The following is an 11,972-nucleotide window of genomic DNA, read 5'->3' as shown; positions in this document are numbered from 1 at the left end:
AGGGCGCAGATAAGATGACTCTTCTTCTTCTTCGTCTGCTCCTTTTCTTTCATTTCTTGTATGTTTAATGTTAGGACACTGTGTCTTTTTATACTTTGAGTGAAATAACACAAATGGAAATACACACTGCTTAACTTTGCATTCTGAGCATTTCTAAGCACTTTTCACATCTTTCAGAAAACAGTTTTGCCATCAAAGACAAGATGCGCTCACTCTCCAACAGGCACAGGAGAATACTCCCTACAACTGTGCAACAACTCACCCTTATATCACAGATAATACTCCCTACAAGTGTACAACAACTCACCGTTATGTAACAGATAATACTCCCTACAACAACTCACGCTTATGTCACAGTCTCTTGCTATTTTTGCCACTTATTTAGAATTTATTATGCAATTTCTTTTTGTTATTATAAAATGCTGAGAGCTCCTGTGTCCAAATAATTTCTCTTGTGGCTCAATAAAGATTGTCTAAGTCTAAATCAAAGGTAATGCTAACATCAACTATCATGCTAACAGTGCAAGTACTGATTCTTGAACGATACTGCGCATTATCTCAGATGCAGACAGGTCTCGTTTTATTTCATTTTTTCATCACTGTGGTTAAACAGATTTGTTCATCTCCACAAAACCTCTTTAAGTAGTTCCTAAGCCTGACAAACACCTTCCTTCACAAACACAGTGTCCTCTGGGAGAGCAGCCTATTCACTTCATTTGTGTTTAACATGTTTCCTGTGGCATCCACCTGCAGCTCCCTGTGCTCTCACAGATTTGTCAGTATTTATTGATTTTAGCGAGACTCTGGAAAAACCCAAGAGTGAAAGTAGTGTTGATAACTGTGAGCGAACACTGAGCCAGCCAGAGTTTGCACAGAGTCAGTTCAATATATAAATAAGTGAGTAACTAAATGGCCAAGCATATTCAGCCAGACAATTTTCTTCTTTGTACGCTCAAGGAACAACAAACATACGAAACAAAAATCACAAAAAATCTCTCAAAACATTTAGGTTCAAGTTCTTGTACCAACATTTGTCTTGCCCCTGTACACACATATTGTATAAGCAGCTTTTGAGGTATAAATATGTCGACTGCCAGCTCTCTGCATCTACCGTAAATTCCAGACTATAAGCCGCTACTTTTTTCTCACACTTTGAACCCTGCAGCGAATATATGGACGGATTCTTTGTGGAGTAAACGCTGCTGTCTCTGCGGTTACACATGGATCTAGGGTTCACATGAAGTTGCTGCACTAGCTCATGATACTGTCAGCGCACTCAAATAGTTTATCATTATGTTGTTAAATGAACATTAGTGAGGGGGATACGTCCTACCTGGATGTGTAAATGACAAGAAGAAACGTCTCAAACTTCAGTAGCCGGACATCCACTCAAACCCGATTGATAGAACTAGCCCCGCCCCCGAGAGAGTCTGAAATCTGCTGAAATTCTCCAAGACACTGACATGATACAGACAGAACAGAGACTCTTTCTGCAGGAGACATGCACAGGGGAAAGACGGGGGTGATGCACCGAGGAAGATGCTGTTTGATTGTGTTTTAAACAGTTATTTTGCGCTTCATACACACACCCTCCTCATGGAAAACACATGAAGAAATGCAGATGATGCAGCTTTTAAATTAAAGGCGATTGATGTGACTGTGGAAAAAGGAAACAGAGCTGCTGCATGTGAGCTCGACACCAATGAGTCGATGGTGAGACGTTGCCGACAGCAGCGTGACGAACTGACTCAATGTAAAAAGACGACAAAAACTTTAAGAGGCGATAAAAGCAGACGACCTGAACTTGAAAATGTTCTTGAAAACGTGGACACCTGCGGCTTATATTCAGGTGCACTCAGTAGTCCGGAAAATACGGTAATTTTTAAGTCTTTCATTGTCGATAATCAGGATTTGTGCAGTAAGCATGCTAAGTTGTTCTTGTTAGCTTTAATGTCACAGCAAAACTCCACCCTGGTCTCTGAAAGTTGTGAAAAAAGCTTATAGACTCATCACAGCGATTAATTAGGAAGCTTAGGATGGATAAGCTAAGTGAAGAATAACTTTGGACTGCACTCTCTCTCTTTCTCTCTCTCTCTGCAAACTGTTTAATCAGACTTTTGTGTGTTTGAGAGGATGCAACAACATTCTAACATGGCTTAAAGCCCATCCCACTTTTACATGATGTTTTATAATTCTGAATTAAATAGTTTGGAATTAAAGTATTCTCCTTCGAGTTTACATGGAAATAATAATTCCAAATTGAGGTTCACATTATTTAATTGTGCTCAGCGTCTAGGGGTGGGGAAGGGTTCTGATTGGACAGAGACACCAGCGTATTTACGTCGACCAGAAGAAAACACACACTTCAGCTACTACCAGCTTTTTTGTCGTCTCGGTTTGTCGTTACACCACGAACACAAACATGATTCAAACTTTTCCCGCAGTTGTTCCGATGATAATTGTGCAGCAGCTGGAGAATTCTGAAGAAGGAGGAAGAAGACAAACTGAGTGTGATGCTGCTCTACCTCAGCCCACTCCCACATCCCGCTCACAAATCCAAAGAGACGTGGATGAAAGTCTGAAGCCAGGACTGGTGGAGATGGATCGTCCAGATCACATCAGAAGGGCAACACAACAAGCATGCGCTGAAAGACCGGGATTATTTTTAAGAAGAATAAACATTTACATGATCGAGGAATAAATTAGCTTGGCTTTAAAGTCGGAATAAACCACCCACTTACTTCAGAATTAAGTTTAATTCTGAATCATTTGCATTAGTTCATAAGTGTTTACATGGTCTTTTAAAAGCAGAATTCATTTTTATTCAGAATTAAATTATTTGTATTGGGAATTAAAGCTCTCATGTAAACGCAGCAATCTTTTTAAATGAAGTAGCTCTGTTTTTCATGTTTGTAAGAAGCTTGCTCAGGGCTAATCAGCTCTGTGGTGACTAATCACCACAACATCTATATTTAAAATCTGTTCAGAAGTTATTAGAAGATTTCACAAAATGTGCTTTTTGGACTTAAAACAACCTCAAATATTAGAATTTTCCAAAAAATCTATGGGAAAATGTAATGGACAATTTACCAGTGACTTTGAAGTGGGCGGGACTGTTGAGCTCCATGACTGCAGGTTTTCTTTCCTGTCATTCTTAGAAAATATAGCTGAAACAGGCCACGTGTGCGCTCACCAAGGCCTCATGCACACTCTTCATCTTTTTACCTGACCAGACAGGACTGCACATTTTGACAAAGTTTACAAAGACGTGCGGAACTGGAGCCGGTGTTCTGTAAAAAATCACTGACAGCACTTTTCATTCACAAATTCTACCATTCAAACTATTCCCATTGACACTGCCCTTAAACCCCCTTAACCCCCCTAAATGCCCATGCGCTTATGCCCATTCCCCAGGCACTTCTGCTAAATGTGACCGGCCAGCTGCTGCTTCACTGTGCCTCTGCTGTGGGACTGCAGTGGGAAATTGGCTGTCTGTGAATAATGACTAAATATACGGGCCGGGCCGGAGAGGAGTCTGTGTGCCAAAGATTAGCACAAGGGCACGAGGACAGTCAACAGTTGTTTATGGAGCGGGTCAGGGGTCAGAGAAAAGCTCGCGACGAAATAGCCCTGCAGTGGATATCGGTTTCGGAGAAGTCATTTCATAAAAACATTACAAAACAAATAAAAATAAAACATAAAACATAAAAAACAAACATTAATGTCATTATGTTTAAAGGTCCTATATTACGCAAAAGTGACTCATGAGAACATTTAGTCATGTTATAATGCTGTTACCTCATCAGAAACACACTGAAAATTGTGTTTTGTTTTATTCACACATGTTTGAGTAAGTCTTAGGCATGTAATGACATCCAAGTCTCACAATACGATATCATCATGGTATGAACCTCACAGTACGATATTTATTGCAATATTGCAGGAAAGCTCACGGTATGGTGGGGAGGCTCACGATTAGGGATGTAACAATATCCAAATCTCTCAGTACGATATTTTCACGATATACATCTCACGGTACGATATTTATTGTGATATTTTTTGGAGGCAACAAAACATGTGAACATGCTACTTTTTCTTCTTGCCTTGAAAATGCCTTGACAAGATTGAATCCAAAGAACTAAGACTTAAAAGTGCTTAGAACTGTTATTTCTTCTTGTAGTCTGCACTGAAATGGAGCAAAGGATCATGGTCTATGTCACATGTGGCAAAGCCAAGGCCCACGGGCCACATCCGGCCCGCCAAGCCATTTTATGTGGCCTACAAGGGGTTAAAAGGTATAATTTATTATTTTGTTGTGACTCTGTGCCACTAGTACATCTTCCACAATGCACTGCAGTTATTTCCCGTGAAGTGACTGCATCTCGCCACTGGAGAGGCAGAGAAAACTCATCAAATTTCCCCAAAAATGTCCAAGAAAAGAAAAATTGATGCAGAAGGACAACTATTTCATAAATGTTACTGAAGGAGTAATGTGAATGTTTTAACTTAAAGTGGATTGGATTTGATTTAAACATTTATTTCTAAAGCACTTTTCATAAACAAAACAGTTTCCCAAGTGCTGCACAATACAAATAAAACATAAATATAAATATAAAGTAAAGCTCTACTTAACACTACTTGTCCTCATTAAGACAATAAAACTAGTAAAAATCAAATAAGAGCAAGAATACCAATAAATAATAAAAAGGTAAAAAACATAAAAATAAACAAAATGAATAAATATGAAATGAATAATCAAATACAGACTTTTACACATTTGTAACATTAACATATTGCAGTTACAGTTACAGTCTTATCTTTACAACCAGCCCTTTGATGACAAACATGATCCAAATTTGGCCCTTGATGAAAATGAGTTTGACACCCCTGGTCTATGTGCTTCCCTCTGCCTTATTTCTGCACCAGAACTCTTAATTTAAGCAAAGAGACTTGTATTTCAATATATTGTGATGGTCCATGATATTATTGTGAGAACTTTGGTATTTCGCTTATGGTTACATCCCTATAACTCTGCATTATGAGTCTGCCTACATCTCCAACACTCAAAAATGCTCTTTTCCACCGTGTAATTTTACTTCCTGATTGGACATGGGCAGCAGACATGACCTACATAGAGGTAATTCTGTAACTGTTACCTAGCAACCAAAATGTAAACATGAGTCAAAACTTTAAATTACACAATATTTATGATTGTAGTCACTGAAGGTTAAGAAAAATACTTTCCTTGTGTGTAAATTGATAGAGATATTGATTCACTTCTACTTCCTGTATTTTTTATCTTTTCTTCTTCACTTTTTTTCCCCACAAACTAATGGATATAAATTATGATATTCTGGTGTATTAGGTATTTAAGTAATAATTAGAAGAACATCAAAACCATCTGCACTTTAAAGGACAAATACTGTGCATTCTTGTGGCTTTAAATCCTATTACGACCCGAGGGACAGGGAAAGTAACAAAAGAAACTAAAATTATAATTTATTTAAAAGGAATGTAAAGGTAATACTAACAGAAAGAGGATGTTTACAATAATTCACAAAAAGAGGCTTTTAACAGAATTATAGTTTAAAGCTATAACCCAAAAAGTAAGTTAAATTGTACAAATGATATTAACACAAAAGCCACAGAACAAGCCAGTCTCTTAACAAAGTCACAAAGGACTACTAGTGTCTCAATATTCACTAAAGGTTCACAACACAACACACAGGAGACAACAAAGATGATGTGCAGTCCACAGGCACAACAGCAGCTGCAGGTAAAGGCCCAGAATTTGCTCTATTCACGCTTGCCAGGAAGACATTTGGAAACATGAGATTACAATTTCAGGTGTAGTTCTGTACAATGAGCTCACCTAACAAGGATCAATTAAAACCCACTGTGATCAAACCCACTGAAGTAAACGTGATCAGTAGTAAAATGAAGACTGCAGATGTATGTGCTGTTTGGAATCATCTGGAATGCGGCACCTCGTCTCTTCTAATCGCATGTACCCAGTGCACTCGGAGTTGTGTGACAGTGGGGAAATGATGAAGATGAGGTATGGTTGGAACTGGTGATTAGCCGAACATATGCAGGAACTTGACTCGTGAGAGACGTTCCCGCCCCTCATTAACTTAAATGTAATTAGGGTCGATAACGTAATTAATACAGAACTCCTAGGTGTAAACAATAACAGAAAATACACCGATTAATCAATATGACTACTCAATACATGACCACTTTACCGGTCATTGACTGTGAAAGATCCGTACAAAAGCTTAATTCAATTAATATGAAACCTGCTCCTTCAGTCTCCCATGTACAAAGAGCAACAGCCCCACTCAGTGGACAAAAGAGTCATACCCACACATTTAGTCCTATGTCATTGAGTCTCCAGGTAAGAAATTGTTTTCCTGTAGTTTTGCCTTTATATTTGAATTTTAATATAGTTTAATGACTCACAGGCTCAGATTTAAAGTACATTAGCTAGTTCATTTAGAGATACATAACTGATAATTGTGAGCCTACATTTCTGTTTTCTTTGGTCCAATTCATTTGTGGTGTAGTTGTTTTTTCTCTTGAAGACTGATGACAATATTATAATTACTCAAGATTTTAATAACTAGGTTAATCTTTATTTGCCAGCAAAAGCTGTAACCTGCTCCAGGATTAAGGTGCAGTGATTTTTGTGGACATGTCACCAGAATAAATTTCAGTGAAGGTTTTTTAACTTTATTGTTTGTACACCCAACGACACAACAACATTCAGCATGTCTAACACAAAAACAACTTTTTGGCTTGCTCTGAGGAATCGTTTTCCGCGTAAAAGGGGCATCGTGCAAACAACATGCTCTGTGTGACGTGGGTCCAGTTGTGTGTAAAACGGAACACTACAATGACAAGGAGATGAAGAAAACTGGGCCTGGGAAGTGGTAGTCTAATCACATCTTTTCAAATATCTTCCTGGTTTGTGATGTAAGCGTGAATAGAGCCTATGGCACACCAATATACACAATATACACAATATATACACAATATACACACAATATATACACAATATACACACAATATATACACAATATACACACAATATATACACAATATACACCAATCTGCAGGAAGGGCCCAAAGAGTCAATCAGGTTCCAGCTTGAAGTCAAAGCACCAATCACAGCAGAGCTCTGTCAGACTAAGGCTCACACACAAACAAACAGGGGTCAGCAGCAGGAGCTTAAAATGTTTTAACTATTTTTGAAACAAATTTTCAACAAAGCAAAGGGTGGCTTTCACTTTTATTCTTTGCTCCATAAGTCCACATATCTTGCTTCATGTATTTGATGTCTTCTGAATGTTTATAAAATGCAGAAAAAATATTTTAAATGAGAGAGTGAGTCCAAACTGTTTGTCTTGTGTATATGTGGAACAGACTGAACTGCCAAACTCCAGTTTAAAGATAACCACAGTATCCCTCAAGCCCCACTCTGAAATTTCATAATGTAAAATGTGAAGACCTAATGAACCAAATCAGGCTGGGGAAATGTAATTTTCAGTGGGGGCCTTAATATTCTTACTTATGCGAATTTTTTAACAGAAATGATTCTTTCGTTCTTTTAGATAAATCCAGGACCAAGGCTTAATGTATGCCCAAATGGTTTAAGGACTGTCTGAAAGTTTAAAGGAGAAGAAAGTTAGAAAATAAACTATAGAAAATGAACTTTTACAACACTGGCTAGCACCTGTCTTACCAGCAAAGTAAAATTCCACTGTTGCTGAGAAAATAGTTTCTCAATATGTACGATGCGATATAAGGTTAGTTTTATTTCAAACATGATTCTATCAACACAGACATTTACATGGACAGTCTGGTGTAATAATAGATTTTCTTTTTGTGTTTTGTGGAGTGGGTAAGACTGTTTTTAGTGGCAGGCTAACTATGGCCATTGACATGCACTAGCCTAGCACCAGCGACCTCTGCAAATACAAGGACTGGATGGAATATTTTAAAAAGTGTCTCCACACGTCTCCAACACTCTGGCTCACGAGGAAATGAGGTCCTATGGCCAAAATTCTGGACTGTCCCTTTAATGGGAAAATCCTCAAAACTGAAAGTCATCGTAGCTCCCACTGTGCAGAGCTTAGCTAGCTTGTTAACTGACGGCAGGAGGGAAATAAAGGGCACTTCAACTCCTCCCACGGCAATTGATTTTCTCAACAAACAGACTGAAAAACATCTTACTTAAGGACTGTGTACCTGTGCGTGTTCACAAAGTCTGTCTGTGATTAAATAATAATGAACCACAAGCTACAAACCTCCAAACATCACTGCACACTTGAAAAACTTACAGCAACATTTAAAAGTTCCCTGGTTCATTTTGAACATTTATTCATAAGCTGATGTCTCTTATGTCCCTCTTATCATCAAAGCTCATTCCACCAACACTGCCTGTGTCTAACTTCACTTCACTAGCTGGGACCACACGAAAGACGACATAGTGCGAAGTAGGGATGGGCATTCGATGAAATTTTCTTAATTGATCGTCAGAAGAATTAATGATTGTCGATTAATCATTAAAGTTTTTATATTAAAATGATCATCATTATTATTACTATCTGCACTGCTAATCTGCATAAATAAACTCAACTTTACAACATATAAACTGTAACCACTCTAGAGCCACATCAGCCCGTTTGGCATTATAATGTGTTTAATGCAGCTTTGCACAACTCTCACAGAAACGAAACTTAAAACCACATGGCTAATTTGCATAAACTAAGCGAAGATAAAAAAAACAGCTCTTGTGCGGTAATGCGGTCAATTTCTGTCGGATTAAAAGACATGACTCAGTGGAATACAGGTTAGTGTGACCATATTTGCATTTGTCAAAACCAGGACACCGTACGGGGGGTGGGAGGTTGGGACTCGTCATCGACATTGCGCGACTCTCACCTGGTAAAGCTTTTTCCCACTGGACACCGAAACATATGTGCTGCTTTATACACTGTGCACATGACCTCCCACTTGACTGGAACGGAAAGAGTGGAATTTCTTATACAAGTCATCATTAAATACGCATTTGTGCTTCGGCACATTGCAGGCTGACCGACTGTTTGTGTTTGCTCGCTCCTTCTGAGTGCAGAGAGACACATGTATGGACCCCTGTTTGATCACGCTACGCACAACCTACAACCTACAGCAACCTATATTCGGTTTGTGGATTAAAATGAACGTAACTGATGAAATTCTTAATAATCAATTATCAGTTAATCTAGTCAGACTAATCATGCCCATCCCTAGTGCGAAGAAGTTTATTGGTAATGTACGAAGCGGGGCAAAGGTGGCTGAGTTGAGACTCTAGGTGGGAGCTCCGTCTCAATCTTCAATTGGCCCAGCCGAAATGGGACCCCCCCCGTAGACATCTTATGACTGACAGACGAATAAAATAGGGGGTGGGGTCGAGTTAGACGAGAAAAAAAGGGAAATGCTGCTACAAATTGGCTTCTAGGAAATTCGAGGCGTGGTCGAGGTGAGTTGTGGTTTGCTGGTGAGAGGAGAGGGCGGTTGAGGCGTCGTCCTGCTCCTGAATCTCAATTAATCATATTTAATACATTTATGCTTCGTTTCACTCACACTTATGTTGTTATAATGAGCCTTTTCCATTGTGTCTTTTTCACTGTGTTTTTAATCTTGGTCTTGTGGGCGCTGTGGACATGTTTGTGTGTTGTAAACAGTGTCGGGGAGTAACAGATTACATGTACCACAGTTACGTAATCAGAGTACAAATTATGAGTAACTGTATTCAGTTACAGTTACTGTTTCAATGAGTGGTAATTGGATTACAGTTACTTTGTTGAAATAAATGGATTACAGGGCGGTATTTTCCTGTTTTCACATTTTGGGCTAAACCAGGACTAAAACCAGGACTAAACCAGAACTAAACCAGGAATAAATCAGGACTAAACCAGGTCTAATCCAGGTCTAAACCAGGTGTAAACAATATGACACTAACAGTAGGTGGACATACTTTAAGGCAGCAGTGATCTCATATAGAAATAATTTCTCTATCAATAATATTTTTAATTTGGTTAAGGAAAGACTGGGCTTTTTATTGTCTTTTAGCAGATAAAACATCTTATGTTAAGATTCTAGTCTTTGCTACTTTACAGCAAACAAAAGTCTGTTCATGGAGATTTAGGCTCAGACAATTTGAAGAGAATTATTAAGATTTTTCAGGATGTGGTTGGTACATTCAAGTAGTTTTAAAAAGTATTACAATATCAAATAACCCAAAGTATTCAGATTATGTTACTCACTTTAAGTAATTTAATGGATTCTGTTACAAACTACATTTTGAGGCATATAATCTGTAATCTGTAGGGGAATACATTTTAAAAGTCACCTTCCCAACACTGGTTGTAAATGACTACACATGTACTATCTATATCCAGTGGTGGAGTCAGCAATTTGGGGGCCCTCACCTTTTTTTTTGTTTTGTAAATATATTTATTGTCTGTTTGTCCCCATTGTTCTTGAGACACGAAACATCTCTATTTACTTGAATTATGGTGGATTGTCTTATTCGTTAGGTCGTCTACTAGATAACCAGAGCTGAAAGTTTTGGGGTTTTTTGCTATTACAATTACATTTTTGTTTACATCCATTACATATGATTATTATTTTTAATGTATATTTATTTAAAAGTAAAATACTCTCATTTAATGTCATATTGAGACTATATCTAATTGCTCTGAGACCTCGGTCATTAGTGGAACTGAGGGCAGTCGGTTTGTGGCCCCTCCAGGTTTGGGGGCCCTAAGCAGCCGCCTACGTTTGCCTAATGGTAGCACCGCCTCTGTCTGTATCACACCACACTGTAACACTGACCCTGTTTGGACCTGTGGGACCTGAAGCATCTGCGCTCACGGACCTGTTTTTCACTCTGACTAAAACTCCTTTTCCTCTGCATGGAACAGGCTTCAGTCTGAACCATAAACCCTATATATGAGTGGACATAGTTAGTTAGTTTAGTAGTTATTTATATGATCTTTATTTCTCACCTAATTTACTTTTATTGTGTATTGCTCCATATTCACTTTCTTTTAAGGTATTTTAAGGAATGTTTTGATGATAACGACTTGGTATTTTGTGTAAATGTAACGTATTGTTAAAATTACATATACATAGCAATCCTGTCACTTTTTATATTGTATTTTACATTGTTATAGTTTTTAGTTTGCTATGTTCAGATAATCCTTAATCATAATGTCAATTTAAGCAATGGTTTGTAAGAATAATGACCTTGAATTTAGTCATGTTGTGTTATAATAAACATACTGGGGGGTCAGGTTACTATAGTCACAGGATTTTGACCTTTTTTTTAAAAAATATAATAGATCATTGTCAATATTCAACTAACATTACTTCTTACTTTACATCATAATAACTATTATAAACATATTGGGGGGGCAGATTGCTATAGTCATAGGCTTCCCCTATTGAACTACTCAACTGATCAGTCCTGTCTATTTGAACAAGATTCCAAATCATTAAACATCACTTTGATACCTAACTCATTAATATCTAATTTTCAGTAAAATATGTGTTTAAACAGCTAAGTAATTTTTAACATTCAAATCGTATAATCAACATAAAAAATACATCTGAGTTCTTCAAAAAACACTTTTAAATATGTCAGTATGTTTTAATTTGCAGATATAGTATTAATATTCAAAGTTTTTCTATAGAATTCAAGTTCTTTATTAATAAATTACAGATTTTCATAGGGGGTCAATATTCTATAGGGGGGTCAGCATACCATAATAGCATTTTGACGCTGGGGCAAAATCGTATACCACACCGTCGTCATTTTGGTAACCATAAGCATCACGAGCCTCATTTGAGCAACGCTGAACACTAAGGGTGACGTCACACTCGCTTAGTCCACTTCTTTTATACACTCTTTGGTCTGAACTGCA

Source organism: Boleophthalmus pectinirostris, unplaced genomic scaffold (assembly GCF_026225935.1).
Source record: "Boleophthalmus pectinirostris isolate CB_2022bp ecotype Guang Dong unplaced genomic scaffold, ASM2622593v1 HiC_scaffold_16, whole genome shotgun sequence".
In the NCBI taxonomy this organism is placed as follows: Eukaryota; Metazoa; Chordata; class Actinopteri; order Gobiiformes; family Gobiidae; genus Boleophthalmus; species Boleophthalmus pectinirostris.
The sequence above is the reverse complement of the archived record's forward strand: the minus strand, read 5'-3'. Positions refer to the sequence as shown.